The sequence below is a fragment of the Vanessa cardui genome, chromosome 14 (assembly GCF_905220365.1).
Source record: "Vanessa cardui chromosome 14, ilVanCard2.1, whole genome shotgun sequence".
Lineage (NCBI taxonomy): Eukaryota > Metazoa > Arthropoda > Insecta > Lepidoptera > Nymphalidae > Vanessa > Vanessa cardui.
The window spans coordinates 10,044,170-10,060,430 of NC_061136.1; the positions used below are offsets into that span (position 1 = coordinate 10,044,170).

Here is a 16,261-nt window from a genome sequence, read left to right on the forward strand (position 1 = left end):
ATTCGATTTGGGAGCGGGCGAGCTACGAAAGCTATATCACCACCTACTCGGTATCCCGCTGCTCACAGTATTCTTTGGTCCCCCAAACTTTAATCAAATGCAACACACATTCATCTATTCGTCTCTTTTCCGCGCGTATCGAATAGACGATGTTAGACTATCGCTGTCTCGTGCCCCACTAAAATAGACTTTGCCCAAGCGCACTACTCGTGTCAAAAGTTTTGTGTAGTAATGGCTTACGAAATTTTCCCCTACCTCGTGACTTTTTTGTACAGTCGAGAACGAGTGTTGGGGTCGTGGAGTTGTGTTAGAAAAAAAAATTGAATAGAACGACGATACGATGTTGATTGTGGAATAGATTTTAGTGCACTGCGCGGCAGATGCCTTCTCACCGCTAGGTGCGTTCCGACTATTATATTATGGACAACAGTGTCAGTTGTAAATAAGGATTTGTATAGACCAAACGTATCGAACAAGTGAGCGTTGAGCTTTATTAACATCATTAATTAATTGATACAGATAATTAAAATTATATTATTAAATAATATTATAGTGATCTAATAAGAAACTAAGAGGAACACGTGGTATTCGTGTATTCTGTGATAACGAAGATTATTTATTAGTGAATTAGTGTCATCATTAATTTTAATAAGTGCTTTATAAAAGGCTTTAAAAGGATTTATAATAATTGTAAGTATTTATTAATTATTATTAATGATAATGTCGTTAATTTTATGTAGTTTCTAAAACGAATACCTAAGTTTTAAGAGTTTATAGATTATATAATATCGTATATACTTACATATTATGTATGGTTATAAATATAAAGCAATAATCAATTCATTGGTATAATATTGTGTATAATATATAGATCAATGTTGTAACTATGATTATTTTTTCACAAATTTATGGCTATATGAATATGTAATTTTGAATAGCAAGTTATGTGTAACAATGTATAGAATCAAACTAAAACGATAAACTTAAATAATCAAGGATAAATGTTAAAATATGTTTTTCTTAGATCTAGAAATTATAATATAATAAACAAACAAAAAATATTGGCGGCTAAAGTCCAAGTCTTTAAAGATCGAGTTGGAATGTATCGAGATAAAAGATGTCATCCAGAATCTTGGACCTTAAAGCGAAACCGTACTTTTATTAACGGTGTCACCGTAATACCGACCGTAAGTTTATCGCATTTGAGATCAATTTCCTGTAACAAAATTCAAAGGTCGCTTTAAGTTTTTTCGACAAAGGTCTGAGACCAAAGTTTTGACCTAGCGTTTGGAATTCATAAAATCAAAGCCGCGTCCAGTATGTAGCGTCATTCCACGAAAACGACTGAGTTTTATTTATTTATAATGTAAATCTTTTATATTTAATACAGAGATCATCTTAATAAGTAAACAAATCGTAAAAGTAACATTACGTGCTATGAATACCAAAAACACAGCAAGCGAACAATATTCGAGGTGCCTGAACTGAATTCACAGCTTTTATCACTTAGGTATTTTTGTCAGCGACTTCCTCAGATAGCGAAGGCTTTCTCAGCCGCGAGGAAATGAAATTCTTATCGTTCCTCGGTAGAAAGAAGCTCACTTCTTTCAGTTATCCGCGCAGGAAATATATGGGGGAGTAGACGCGACGCTCGCAATAACCAACATCTGATTGCTTAAAGGAATCGCGGAAAAATCTCTCGCTCAATCTAAATAATGTATCCTGTTAAACATTTTTGGCTAGCTCGGGTTTTGTGTTACACAATGGAATTATAAACACGTAAATGTATATTATATTCTCATAATAGAAAAAAAAGTAATTTTAGTATAGTGGTATTTGATGTCGTATTTTTGTACTTATTTGATGAAAACATTCTATAATAAATGCTATTTAAAAAACAGCTCCAAAATATTTAAGCGGATTACGTTATAGCATATAGCGCTTAATTTTTTACGTAACACGTATCATGATTATGCATATTCAGAACGGTTTTAAGTTGAAAATCACAAAACGCGCTTAAAAACTTTCAACAATGATGTCCCCTTTTTCATTCTGACGCTACACAAAATTTACGATCGGTCCGCGAGAGCGGGCATTGCGTGCCTGATGTTTCTAAAAATGTGTCAAACTTTTTACAAACTTCTTTCATTTAGCTGCGTCCGGCCTTCCACTGTAGCCTTGTGAGATATTTTTTTTCTATTGTTTGTTTTTTAGTTGCTATTGAAATGTCTTCGAGATAAGAGATTTTGACTTACGTAAAAACTGGACACCGAATGGGATAATGAAATTTCTCCTTTCTCTGAAATTTCTATTGTATAAATACATTTTTGTCTTTTCGAACGTCACAGCTTGACTTTATTCGTCGTTTAGAATAATAATGAAACGATCAATTTTTATTTAAAAAAAAATTAAATTTACGACTCAAGTCAAAATTGATAATACTAATTGCGTCAATACGTCAATGCGGTGCGTTGTGAAATTGTGTTGTGAAATATTTAAATTTTCATTGAATTATTCAGCCATTTTTATTTATCAACGTGCACAAGGCCTATTTTGCATAATCGGTTTATTTTAAAAGTCTCTACCAAGCCGTTCGGGCGGAGATCCTAAACCGGTTGAAGAATTAGGTTCTACTTTGAATCATGGGGATGGGACATGTACATTGTAAATAAAATAACCATCATTCAGATTCATACATAAAACAAAATATTATCGATTTTGAAACCGATAGAGACGATAAAATATTATTGATAATAATATCGATTTTTGTATAAATAGTAATGAAACTTGACAAGATAATGGTGAACTCCAATGGAATGAAGTTGCAAATTCAACTCGGTACACTACAATATAATCGATATCGCTGTTTGGACATAACAATGATAATGGAATTAATTAAGTCGGATGTGTAATTTACAATGAATTCCACAAGATGAAATGATACCGTATTGTACTATTATAATTAAATGAAAACTTAAGTAAATATAGTTAATTAATTTTATTAAAAAGTGTTTAGATGAAGTTTCACTTTGTTCTTTTATTTATATCATGCAATAAAATTTGAATTATGAAATAAAAATTAAATATATAATAATTTTTTATCATGTTCTATCGAATTCCAATATTATTTGTTTAAGTTTGAATAAAGAACTCCATTTATTTTCAAATCAGCATTCAATCTAACCACAATATAAAAAAATTAAATAAATATCACGGGAAACATAAACAATCATTAAGAGTAACGGAAAAATTAATTCATTTAAATTAAATCAATATTCAAAAATCGAATTCTAATTTATAAATGAATACGAAACATCCAACAGAGTCTTTGTCGATTTTATTTAAATCATTTCTATAATTTTGTTTAAAATTTAAAATTCGAACATTCATCGCCATTTGATTTTACATTTGACACCGCATACCTAACTCCGACATGTTTATGTGCTTACATAGCAATAAACTTTTCAAAACTACTACCAATCGACAATCGAAAATTTAAAAATATATAATACCATAAAGTAAACACGTGGAATTAGACACGCCTGAAATGGTATATCGAATTCAACTAAGCATCATATGCTAATTACGTAGATCCACACAAAACGCTTTAAGACATTCGACCGGTGTTCACATTACGACTTATTCGAATTTCAAATTTAGAGATGCGTAGGCGCACAAGAATTAGGTGGTGTTTAAAAAGATTAAAATCGGTCTCGCGCTTGAGTAGGAAGAACTTGATTTATAACCTTATCTAATATAAATTTTGCTGTTCATGTCGAATTTACCGGCTAATGAGACCCTGGGGAAACCGTTAGCACATACTTTGAGAATCACTGCCTAAATCAAAATGACACGTAGAGTAGCTCGGTTAATTGGGCTTAACGCTCGAAAGTGACATTTAATTTACATGACGACGTCAATTAAAATTAAAAAATGGGCGTTATTTACCTACATTCTAATCTAAAACTTGTACATTTTAATCTATTATGAGAATATTTTTTACGCGATAGGTTCGTATAATTAATAGATCTAGATAGCTGTTGCCGCCTTGCTTCACTGTGCGTAAATAAAACTTTACCATATATTTTTATACTTAAAGAATTAAAAATTGACTATGTTATCATAATAATACATAGAAAATATGTAAGAATGATAAAGACGGGATATTTAACATGATTTTTTACTTTTACTTGGTGGAGCTCGATATTTCGACATTATCTACGAATGTACTTGTTCACGAGACTGAAGTTTGCGGGTAGATGTTGAATATAACTAAAAATAAAACCATGGTAAATATCCTGTATTCAACGCTCGCAGAATTGTCAATCTATTGACAGAAACCATAAATTTATATAAACTTTGAATTTGAATATATCGTATTTAATAACTGTAATAATAAAAATAACCATGTTAATTTCAAATGTTATATACAAAATCTATTTTTATATTTCATTTCATTTGTATCTATTTATGTTACTACAATATTTATATTATTACTACTACATGTGTTTTATGTATCTATATTTTTGATTTTTAAAAATGACGGCCATACCTGCTCATTTATTTACGTATCAAAATATAAGGGTGGGTGTACATAGCGGCCACAGCTGCCCGCCTGTTAACTGACAGCTTTTAGATTAGGACCCCTTCTACCAGCCGCGCCCCAAAATTGAGAGTCGTGCCGCGCCGTTCTAAATTAGTAACGGTTTCCAAATTGCTTTTTAATTTCGAATCCTTTATTAACAGTTTTTTTAGAACAACTCGCATCTTTAACTTAATATTTTTTATATTATGAAACCGTCGAAATAAATTCGTACGCAAAAATAAAATACATTTTTGTTTATGGTTGAATTACGTAGGGCTGCCGTTGAGGATGCAGAATGAAACCGAACGAATTTAACTTATACGTTTATTTAAATAATTTAATTTAACAATTAATTATTTCTAATTTATAATATACGTGACAGTCTGTTCGATGTTAGAACAAAAAGTGAAGTTCTGTAGTCTGAATTACATATTTATATACGAAATCGGTAAATCACTGAATGGTCCCCACGGTATGGTGATTCTTGGTAGCGCTCGATGTTCGGGAGGTCTTGCGAAACAAAGCAGCGACGCTGGCAACAGGTGGTAGCTTCAAGGAATGCATGGTGTGATTATTTCTCACGGTATGGTAATTCTTGGTAGCGCTCGATGTTCGGGAGGTCTTGCGATTATTTCTTAACAACTCCCTCCGCAGGATCAGCAGCTATTTGGAGACTTTTGTCGAAAATAGTGCTGATAGAGACATAGGATCTCTGGGGCTGTCCTGGACTTCTTGTGTTCTGGTTGCCTCATTGTCCTTCTGGTTGGTATTTCTTAAATGCATACATTTGCGACGAATGAGGACGATGCTAATAGTGAGTACTGATGCACCGATGAGTAGGTAGACAGGTATAGTCGTGTGATAGAGCGTGTCTAAGTTCGACAATTCCAAAGTCACTGGTTCTTGAGAGGCAATCCTGGTATTGGTTGAATGTAAGTGAGTCAAATCTATACTGTTCAATTTCAAGATGTTCTTCGCTGTCGCTTTGTATGGATCTTCATTACTATATTCTATATTCAACATTTTCAAAACTTGTCCTTTTACTTGATCATGGTGGTTAGTGATGGTGAAGATGGACGTTTGTAGAGCACACCCTTTAGGTATTTCAGCTAGATAGCTTCCGAGAAGGTTTTTGTATTGATCTTGAGAACAGGTTAAATGAACTTTCGTTAAGTTGGGAAAGCTCAGAACATAGTGACGATCATCCAATTGTTCCATGGCTTGAGAAGATAAGATTACTGGAGTAACCCGACAGGTTTCATGGATATGTTGCTGGAGTATAAGATGTTGAATGCAGCTCGTTTGCTCTCCATAGTGTCGGTTTAAGTTGTCCTCGCAAAGATGACCGTGACTGTACTTCGGACATTCTGTCTCTATATACAGTAGATCTTTCTCGTTAATTGCTACGTATGGATAGGTAGGGATTATAATTTTATCATTACTATTAGGGGCTAAGGACAATTTGTAAAGGATGTAGTTATTGGGATTCATGATTGGAAACTTAATTACCAAGATTATATCATTATCTTTATAATAATATCCTAATCTTAATAGATCTAAATATTCCCTAAAATTAATATCTAGCACTACATTTGAATTGTATAAACCTTTTAGTTTATTTAACATAACTATATAAGTGTCGTAATCGAGAACGGAATAATGGATGCTTTTAGCTCTTATGAATGCCAATAGATTCTGTAGTTTTGACAACTCTTGTGACAAATTGTCTATGTCATCACCTAGTATTGTAAGTAGCTGGGCTAAATGAAAATACTTAATTGCATCTTCTTCTTTCCTAACATCATTATCTAAGATGATTTTAATAATGTTCTCTATTTTCCTCTGGTTTTCTACTATCCTATCTGTAACATTTGAACTCTGAGATGCCCACTGCTTGCTTAAACTTATTTGATGATTTATTTCAATGGCTAAGTTATTTTCGTTCTTTTGTAGAATAGCAATGGCATTTTCGTTCTTTAGTGCGTCCGTATAATCTAAATTTCCGGAGATTAGGTACCCGTTTCAGGCGCGACTTGGGTACGGGTCCTCTCTTTCTCTTTGTATAAATATGTATAGGTAAATCTGTTACAACCGTATCGTTCGTATAGTGGGCAGCTAATTTCTGTCTATTAGCTAGGGGATTTCTGACATAGATTCGTTGATCAGGTGCATATGTTTTATTTTTTATGCCATTTCTATTAATGTTCTCGGTTATTTCAGTACGACGCTGAAGGGCGGTTTCATTAATGATTTCGTATACCTTTAACATTCGCTTACGGTGATCTAGTATATATTCCTGCAATAGGTGCTCTGTTAAATAAGGATCGTAATAATCGGCATATTCATCGTATATAGAATTGTCAATGAAACTATTGTAATTTACTTCTTTAGATTTAAAGTAGTTCGTAGGGGGTGGGTTCCCGGATTTTGAACCTTGCGATAAAATAGCTAAATCGTTATATAGAGCGGTTTCATCTCGTTGGTCCGCGAAGTTGTTCACTAAAGCAGTTCGAATGCCTTGCCAGTCGGATGGAATCCCATTAGAATTAATTAAGCGAGCAGCAGAGCCTGTTACTTTGTTAAGAATTCCGTTGAGAAGAGCACACCTACTTAATTCACTACTACTATCACTACAAAACTGTCCTACCAATTGATCACATAATTTTAAAAATCTAGTAAGTACATTTGGGTTCCCGTCGAACTCGGGTACCAACCTTAAGGCTTTATAAATGGTGTCTAACTCAGACATTTCCGTTTGTTCTTCTATACTACTTAAACTAATATCTCTTCTATTATCTACGAAAGTTTGCCTACTACTAATAACTATCCTAGGTTCCTTCGATTTTCTTAAATGAAAAATCTTGGCAAATTTTATTAACACACAGGTTAGTTAGGCTAGGATTGAGCAACCACTAAAAAGAATCTAGTGTACTCACATGAACATGTTTCGGTCTCTCTGCGTTATCGATGTCTGGATACCTCTCGTGCAGCACTACTCGTAGATTCGGATGCTACGGATGCAGCAGCTAGACAAGCTACGGCGGGGCTTCACGCGATTACGGAAATCTTCTACGCGAAACGTTCCGCGAGCATCCTACCGACTGCGCCAATTACGTAGGGCTGCCGTTGAGGATGCAGAATGAAACCGAACGAATTTAACTTATACGTTTATTTAAATAATTTAATTTAACAATTAATTATTTCTAATTTATAATATACGTGACAGTCTGTTCGATGTTAGAACAAAAAGTGAAGTTCTGTAGTCTGAATTACATATTTATATACGAAATCGGTAAATCACTGAATGGTCCCCACGGTATGGTGATTCTTGGTAGCGCTCGATGTTCGGGAGGTCTTGCGAAACAAAGCAGCGACGCTGGCAACAGGTGGTAGCTTCAAGGAATGCATGGTGTGATTATTTCTCACGGTATGGTAATTCTTGGTAGCGCTCGATGTTCGGGAGGTCTTGCGATTATTTCTTAACAGTTGTTTAAGGCAGCGATGTTGTTTGTTTAATATTTATAGCAATAAAACGGATCGGTTCAATATTGAGTTACAAGTAACAAGAACATTCGGACGTTGAGAAATCTTTCATCTCGTCGGCATCGTTGCTCGCCAGTTATTCATTGTTGTATGATTGTGTTCTTTTTTTGAACGGGCACCGATCCCCAGCCGCGCGCCTCGGCCCAGCCCTAGCTGAGTTTCGTGGCCCAACCCTAATTTTAATGGCTGCTTGGTCGACACATCCGGGTAACTCAGTATGGAATAGATTTCTTTCAAATACGCATTGTAATATTGATTTCATTCAAAATTAATTATCAAATCTCCATACAATCCAAATCATATTTTTGATATAATTTATGCAAAAAATAAATATTTATATGTGCTATATATATATGTGCTTAATTTGTGTTTATAATTCATCTCGTGCTCGGCGGTGAAGGAAAACATCGTGAGGAAACCTGCATGTGACAAATTTCATATAAATTCTGCCACATTTGTATTCCACCAACACGCATTGGAACAGCCTGGTGGAATATGTTCCAAACCCTCTCCTTAATGGAAGAGGAGGCCTTATCCCAGCAGTGGGAAATTCACAGGCTGTTACTTTACTTTTTTTTAAATATTTATATTTAATCTGAATACGGAAAGCTTAATCTATAAGACTAAGCGGATCTCAGAACAAGTAGCGTAAAGTGTTAATCGTTTATTTTTTGCTCTCGTTATAATGTTCAATCAACATGCAATACGGAGCTAGTATCCAGTTTTTAGTAATACCTAGGCAGTCCTACTACGTGTCAATGCGAATTATAACACTAGAGGCGTAACTAATTGCCGTAATTAAAGAGCAATAAATCAGTCATTTATGGACAACGCTATGCAACATCACTATTCCTCATATTTTTTATTAACAACTAATGTACTGAAATGTCTTAGGTTAACAATAAAAAGCAATTTTGTAATACCAAATACATCTCGTATTAATGCTATCTTTAGTAAGAATATTTAACCGTTCTACATTTAAAATATTCATTGCTTTCCCCTGTGCAAATATTGCATAATAATATTAATTTATTTATACGACATCAATATTTATATTAATTGTATAAATATAAATGTAATTTCAGTTACAACGATACATTATTCATATATAATTATATGAAGTCAAATATAAACCACATGAATTATACTTGAAGATAAATAATATAGAGTTAGCATAATATTATCTTCATTTTCAATTACACAGGCAGTAAAACATGTGCGAGACTTAAATAAACCACTTAAACGTAAAGCATGCATTAATATCAGTATTGAAGATAGCTTCTAAATTAATTAACCCTCGCGGATTGGATTCCTATGTTGGTACGCATTAATACGAAGTATAAGTCATCGAAGTTGCACTCGTGGCACTCGGCAACCCTTCCGCGCAAGCTGATGCATGAATTACGAGTGTGTCGGACGGGCCTCAGCGACCCCGCCGCCCGTGTCGGATCGATAGACGCTTTTTGTTATATTCAACCCGTAATTGCTGAAAAGTTTTCACGCCGTAGCGCCGGTCACGCGTATTTTATTACTATGAAATTGAATTATTTATGACGCCATGCACGACGGAGCGACCATTGTGAGCGGGACGCGGCCGCCGCTGAATTTTAATATTGAAATTATGTATTTTCGGTGGCCGCGGAATTGCGAGATTAGTATCGGCGAGTTTACACGCTCGTCACAAAATGACGTATCTAGAAGCTTAATGCGTCCGCTCCAAAGCCTTGCACGAGATTTATGTATATCCAATCCCGGTCGCCTAATCCCGCTTCTGCCCGGGTCAATCCGGCCCCGGAAAAGGTTTTCCCGGTTATTTTCCGTGGAACTTTTAATCCCACCGAATACCGACATACATCATAGAGGATTAAGAGGTTTAAATTGGAAGTTACCGACGTCCGAAATAAATTTAAATCGGCTGGCAGTCTGTATTGTGATATCGGTGCCGATGCTAAATGGGAAACGATATTACCCAGCAAGTAAATCTTCTGTAGGCTTTAGCTTAGCGTGCCGGTTAATTCGACGTGTGTGCCCGAAGCCGATATTGTTGCGCGGTTTATATTATCTCGATTACGGAATTATTACGTTTTTTTTTCATCGTTAACATAAAACATTACAAACATTCGATAAATACATTTTTATCAGTAACTACAATTATGGTACATCATATTAGATCATGAACACGCAAAAGGTATTTTAAAACAAAAAAAGAAACTTGATGTCAGTCATCTGACTACTCATCGCAATCTTACAGCAGCATAAAAGCATTTGTGCAATGTTTCAAGTCAAGAAGTAGGCTTTATATCACATCAATATCACAGGCTGTTACTGTTATCCCTGATGCCGTTGCATCCCCGCCCGATTACGAAATGAAATTAAAAGGTCGTCAATAAGGGTGTAGTAAATCATCTGTAAAGCTAGCTCAGCGTATTCGACCCTCCGGAGTGGACTTGGTAACACCTGACCGATCATTGATTTATACAATTGTTATAACGATACGACGTTCAAATTATGTAATAATAATAATAATATATGAACGTTATAAAGTTGCAATGTTTTCTTTTGTTGATTTGACAGATCATCTATTTTTTAATCTAGTTTAAAGTATTCTGTAACTATACTTTTACTATTACTATTATGAAAGGTAAAAGGTGGTACCTTCTCCGTATATTTCTCACTCATTTGTTATTATATGGAATATGTTATTATATTTAGCTAAATGAAGAATATACTAAGTGTATCAGTTTAAATTCATCAATAATACTATTTTATTGGCTAAACTAACTAACAAATTTAGTCTTATTTAACTTATACAAGAAAGTATCTATATTTTAATATCTTTACTTTTTAATTTTTTGGATATCCCTGTTATACTTAACAGTTACACATTAATTAAAAAATGACTAATTACCTACTAATCATAGTTATCAGAAGGTTGATGTTTACTCTGATATAAATAATGTGAAGTTCAACGTGAGACAGCTTCTCTGTGTCAACGGATGTACATCATTTTACATTTACATCACTTTAACTTATTTAAAATAGACGTTTTGTCTCAACGTTCACGAAACGTAAAAAAACTGAAAGAGATTACGCACATTTTAACGAGGAACTTGCCATCTAAATCCATGTGGGCTCTATCTATTGTTTCCTTTGATATACCTGTATGAAACATTCGAAAAGTAGGTACAAAAAATCAAATTAAGTTTCAATTATTTACATCTTAGATCTCATGAATGTAAGCTCACAACTTAGTCCAAAAAATAAATCATATCTTTTTTGATGGAAGCGCCATTTACTAGGTCCAAGCTAAACCGACCAGGAACCTACTCAAATCCACACGAAAAATCACTGAAATCAGATCCAATGTATAGGAGTTCAGTTACACACAAACAAAATATTTCTATAGATGAAGATAAATAATTACTTCAAGTCATTAACTCTATAAAATGTGTTATCATTTTGCAATAATTATAGATAATGTAGTCTTTCACACTCTTCTATCAAATGCTGACAATAGCATTAATATAATAGTTGGTACATCTATACCAAAACTGTTATGGAAGAAACAGAAATGCAGTTCCATTTTTTTTTTTATTTAAAAATGGAATAGAAACAACCATTTTTCTCGGTATTGATTTATATAATATATAATAGATACATATATACAAAGTACATGATAATAAGTTCCAACACCAAAAATATCAAAGTGTGCGCGTGTAAGTTAGAAATGTTTACTCTCGTAGGTATTGTAGCGAGCTAGATTATGTACTGCGCATCCTGGACACGGAATTGGGTACGTAAATCATTAATCAGCTTGCTCATTTGTTCCCGCCGAAATTATTTATGCGTTCGTGCGTGTTAGCGTTCGCGTTACCTCTTTAAAACGCCGTTACAGCCGTCTGCTAGTCCATTGTGTAGATAAATCTACGCAGATTATATTGCATTATTACACACACTTTTAAGATATTTTTAATTCGATATTTTGAAAATAGAATGAAAATATAACGCGGGGTTTCCTAAATATAAGATGCGTATTTAAAACTATTTAGATTCTATATTCTAAATTCAAAAGTATTACAAGAACATTGACTAAAAAACTAAAATTTTGTGCTATAGCATTACTAATATGATAAAATATTTACAATTATGGTAATCATTTATTAATTTAAGAAATAGCATTTTTTTGTTTTGTTTTTAGTCTGTGTGTAAAACAAAAGCTTGTTTATACTAGCAGACCTCTTGAATTATTATAGATTTAGAATTATGAAGAATACGGCAGTTATCAAATCATAACAATTTTTAATTCAAGTAATCGAAAATAAGCTTATAAGCATTTCGATGAATATATCTCATAATAGTACCTATTATAAACACTTTTCTTATAATTCTATAAACACGAATTGTTATCAACAATACTACATATCTACTATACATAACTATTATAAATAACTTATCTATAAAAATATCGTTATAAATATTAATATATTTAAATAAATCGATTAATTATTTGAAATACAAACTGCTGTCTATCTTAATGTAGCAACTGATTGTATCAAAACGTATTTCGTTTTATAAGAAATATCTAAGACATTCCACGAACTGTTGGTAAAATGTTATTTAGAACGGTTTTAACAGTTGCTATTTACGATACAAATTCTTTGCTAAAACTCAGGACGTATATTTAATTTTTAGCCGAAGTAATTGCAAACATTCCAAAAGTTGGTCCCCTTGACCGTTAAAGGGTAAAATAGACCTCGATCTATATTACGACCCTTTAAGAGTTCCTCGAAATAATTACTATATAACCAACACTAATTTCATTGATATACTTCACCTCTTATTTATTTTCCTCTGTATAGTTCATTGTGAAATATTAAAAAACAATATTATTTGAATTTTTTGTACTATTTCTTTCGAGAATGATAATCTTGCAGCCTAAAAGGTCTTCGACCTCACTAATTTAATTAAACATTATTATTCTAAACGAGTACCGCGGAAACACGCACCTATTATACATTTATTTATCAAACTCACTAAGTATGTGTATTATGTGGATAAATTAAATGGCCTATCTCAACCATAATCTGAGAACAAGGCCGGCCGTCTATTGTCATCGTTCCGTTTAGTTCACCTTTAATTACATAGGCGGTTTAACCTCGACTAGATAAAGGTGAAGAATGCACTTATCTGCTGCCCTAAGTTGGGCAAGGGATAAATAATTAATATATTAGACAGTATAGTGAGTACTCGCATGCTGGGTGGGCCGTAATTGCGCTAATTACGTCAATACGTCAGTCATTGCGATGAATTATTAATGCTTTCCTATTTATGTTGTGATAAACTGCCGCGCTATCAACTGGGGCATTTTTAACACGTTTGTTACTACTTATGTAATATTTATTAGCCTGTAATAAAAGTTCAATAAAAATTCCAATACTTTTTGTACCAAATTAGTTTTTCTATTCGCCACTAGATGTCACTGTTCTAAACAGTGTATTTTCTAATCGGACGCATAATCTCGCTGGTATTCTTAATTCATATTTTATTACGCAGTTGCGATGGTTTATTGATACGTTAATATAAATTTAAGCAAACTGGCGCGTAATAGTAATAAAAGCGTTAATCATATTGTGGACAAGATTGAGATAGCGACAACTGTCCCGTGGTTCAATATAACGGCACTAGAGGGCGTGATTTATGACACTTTTGATGTCCGCTAATACGTTCACCGCCTCTTAATGACACGCTAAACTGTATTATTACGCGGTTATTTAGTTAAGGTTAATTTTATTGACACTCCAAAATCCATTACTTTTTATTTCGAATGAGCTTTTAAACGCTGTTTTTATAAACTATTTCCGGATAACGAATTCTTTTTTTGCGTTCAAATTTTATCGAAAATGTTTTAGTTTTATTGTAACCTTATTCAAGTATAAATTGGGAGTAGTTCGTTCTATTACGGGTATGGTTTCTTAATAATAATACTAGCAGGGGTAGTGCACCCCTAAAAATTAAAAATGGCTGCCAGAGAAGCACTCTCGATTGGTGGCTATAACTCATGCCGCCGCCAGGGTTGTGCGTCATTTGTCTATGTCACCCCCCGCCCCCTTCGAGAATGCTCTGGCAAGAAAGGGGACAACTGATCTATTGTATACCTATAAACAATATTCGGCCATACATTACGGTGTACCTTAGTATTATCTTGAGGAATGTTTTAGAAGCAAACTGTATAAAACATTTGAAGTCTAGATCAAAGGTATTATTATCATTACATTATAATGTTTATGTACGAAATAATTTATAAAAATAACATTACTCATTCTAAATATAAAGTCAGATACATATAATTTAGTTGATTATTTACTTAAATAGTCGTATACAATTTACATTACTCATAATAAAATCGCACGAGAATTGAATAATGTGTAGAAATAAGGAACTATAGATTTGTAACCTAACCTATGAGTTCTGGATTTACGACTTAGGACGTTGATGTTTTAATAACATACTGATTTAAACTGTATGTATTACAAAATTGTATACAATATTGAACTATGTAATTGGAATTAAAGAAGCGCATATTTGGTTTCCGTAGGCCACTCTGTCTGATTTTATGATTTTTATAAAACAAAATACAACAATAAGCCTATCAAATAGTTTCTTCCTTAAATAAAGATTATATTTAAAACACTTGGCCCATGTACTTAGATCTATGTTTTCATTTCACGCATAGAATTGACAAGATAAATTATGAGCATATCTTGTGACTTATTGACATTCATTTGACATATTGTTGCCAACTAAATCTGTGCACATACATCGTCGCGATAAGATACATACGAACTATACATTTACGCCTAATTACTTTTTCCATGTCACCTAAAATAATCTTAATCTATGTTTATGAATACGCCACAACAATAACTCAGAGGGACTGGTTTAACCTCTGATTACGTTTCTATTAAAAACAATATTAGGCAACATTGTTCGTGAAAAGAATTTCTCGTATTATTTCGCCGTTTGTCAAAGCGATAAGGTTCAGAATTGATATGAGATTTCAGCTCAGAGAGCAAACGAAACTTTGCTTTGGCTACTTCGCGTGATAGAAGGCAGTATCGGAACGCACCGCACGCACTTTAACAAAATTATTTTAATAAACCAGGTTAGGTGATTGTTTTGATTTTGGGCCCGAAAATCAGGAAGAAATGTGTAAAGTTATACGACGGGACCTTGTATATTTTTCAACGAAATTCCTTTGGCACTTGTAAGAAATGCTAATGTTATGTTAATGTTTTAAGTTTATATATGTAAGAATTTCATGCTATTTTTATATTATAATATTAAGTAGAGATGCGTTGAATAGTACCGAATAGTGAATATTATTTCACAAGTCATTCAGCAGTCGTAAAAAGTAGTAGGTAAGTCGGTTCGTATAATAAACTTGACAAAATATTGAATAAACAAGTTTTTAATGGTACGAACTTAAAACTATGGCGTGGGAATCACTGTCACCGTATTTCGTGGAATGCTGCTGTTGGATGTTGTCTGAATAATACGGAATTTTATGTTTTTACTTATCTTAATTTTATAAAGAAATCTTTAGAAATTATACTCAGAAATATTCATTATAAGTCACGCTTATATCCTTGATATAATAAAGTCACTTGATATGGTCAGTGATAAGAGCTATTTATGTTTGTGTGAGTGCTGCTGTATATTTTAAGATCCTATTTCATTATAGTAATATTTTAATAACCACATTATAATATAACTTAATATAAAAAATACACCAGCAAAAAAATCAGCAGCTTGTAAATCAGTTGCAAGTTTTGACTCTAACATATTTTCAAGTGAGGCTTATGTCTTTGTTTTTTAAGGATATGTCTTTTTATAAATAAAAAAAAACATATAAGAATATAATGTACGAATGGACTGACTATTGACGCATACCCTAAGCTATGATACAGAAGTTTTTAATTTTATGGTAAATTTCAGTGCGTAGGACAAATACGTTCTAATAATAAATCATTAAAAATTTAATTTATCTTTAATTTTCAAAATTACTTAATCATATCATCGTATAAAAATAACATAGTTGGAATACATTTTGGGATACTGAGTTTCGTGTAGGAT

General features: G+C 33.1%; 1 protein-coding gene across 2 annotated transcripts in view; it reads left to right on the top strand.

Annotated features, from left to right (window-relative positions):
* LOC124535088 (homeotic protein antennapedia-like) overlaps positions 1-16,261 on the top strand; it is a 166,734-nt gene that overhangs the window by 44,230 nt on the left and 106,243 nt on the right. The window contains exon 1 of one of the 2 annotated variants that reach the window (XM_047111142.1): positions 321-690. The exons of the other annotated variant lie outside the window; for it this stretch is intronic. The gene's annotated coding sequence lies outside the window, so the exon portion shown is untranslated. Of the gene's footprint in view, positions 1-320; positions 691-16,261 lie in introns of those variants that run through there. 2 annotated transcript variants of the gene reach the window in all.